Source organism: Trichechus manatus, unplaced genomic scaffold (assembly GCF_000243295.1).
Source record: "Trichechus manatus latirostris isolate Lorelei unplaced genomic scaffold, TriManLat1.0 scaffold00049, whole genome shotgun sequence".
Taxonomy (NCBI): domain Eukaryota; kingdom Metazoa; phylum Chordata; class Mammalia; order Sirenia; family Trichechidae; genus Trichechus; species Trichechus manatus.
The window spans coordinates 15,705,490-15,707,217 of NW_004443985.1; positions in this window are offsets into that span (position 1 = coordinate 15,705,490).

A 1,728-nucleotide genomic window follows, 5' to 3' on the forward strand; every position below is an offset into this window, starting at 1 on the left:
GTATTGGTTTTTTTCTTTCCCAAAATATTTTCTTCCTCTTTTTTAATTGTACTTTAGATGAAGGTTTACAGAGCAAACACGTTTCTCATTAAACAATTAAAACACATATTGTTTTGTGACATTGACTGCCAACCCCATGACATGTCAACACGCTTCGCTTCTCAACCTTGGCTTCTGCATTACCAGCTTTCCTGTCCCCTCCTGCCTTCTCATCCTTGCCCCTGGGCTGGTGTGCCCATTTAGTCTTGTTTTGTTTTATGGGCCTGTCTAATCTTTGGCTGAAGGGTGAACCCCAGGAGTGACTTCATTATTGAGCTATAAGGGTGTCTGGGGGTCATATTCAACTAACATATTGTTATTATTATAGATTAGTTTTATTTCTCCTTTGCATTACATTTTAAGCATTATATTGATTTTTCTGAAATTGTAGGCTAGTTGTTATCTATATAGTTCATTCCACAATAATAAAGGGGGCATTATAAACTGATATTATAAAAAGGGGTGTTGAGTCCTTTCAACCCAAAAATAGGCTGGAAACAGCTAGTGGTAGTAAGCTTTTGTAAGGGTTTGATCTTTTACTCTGAGCTGAAAGTCACTGGAGAGTTTTGAGAAAAAGAATGGCATGACCTGACTTGTTTCAGAAACATCACTCATGCCACTTTATGGAGACTAGATTGTGGGTGATCCCAAACCAAAGTGTAGAAGGTTTATCACCCCATACTGCTTGCTGGACCTAGATTCCTACACTCTTGTCCCTCTAGCCCATCAACTGCCCTGGTGGTGCAGTGGTTAAAGTCCTTGGCTGCTAACTGAAAACTTGACAGTTCGAGCCCACCAGTTGCTCCACAGGAGAAAGATGTGGCAGACTGCTTCCATAAAGATTACAGCCTTGGAAACCCTATGGGGCAGTTCTACTCTGTCGGAATCGACTAGACAGCAGTGGGCTTGGTTTTGGTTTAGCTCATCAAGGCCATCATCATCAAAGGGCTTCTCAGTCTCTCTCAGACTCTGATCTACACCTTCCAGAATCAGCAAATACCCTGAGGGGTGAAGCAGCCCCCAATGCTATACCCGCTCTGCGTTCCCCATATTCTCCCAGAACTGGGTTTTGTAATTCTTCACTGCTTGTTAGCTCTCCCATGCCTTTAAGTAGTCCTCCCCCACCACTTTTTTTTAATATACTGTATTCTGCCTTTTTAGTTGTCCTCAGACAGAGTTTGTCCAGACCACAAAGTTCACCACTGTTGTTGTTACGTGGTGCTGAGTCAATTCCAACTCATAGTGACCCTATATGACAGAGCAGAACTGCCCCAATGAGTTTCCAAGGAGCAGCTGGTGGATTTGAACTGCCGACCTTTTGGTTAGCAGCCGAATGAACTTTTAATCATCGTGCCACCAGGGCAAGAGTAGGAAAGGCCAATTTCCTTGCCACGAGTTGGTACAAATGAAAGGCATAGCTTACACTGCAGAGTTCCCTGCAGAATCAGGCAGAAACAACTCCCGTAGGATTTGGACAAAAATCACACTCTTGCTTGGCTTCACTCTCCTTGTCAGTTTCTCCCAAGAGCACTTGCGGAATAAATCACTTGCACACAAACCCTTGTCTTGCGGTCTGCTTCTATATATGGCGTTACCTCAAATTACAAATATTCTAGGGAAAAATATCAGTATGATTTTTTTTTCCTAAATCATGTTCAAAGTGCAACATGATTTATAAGGTACAAGTCA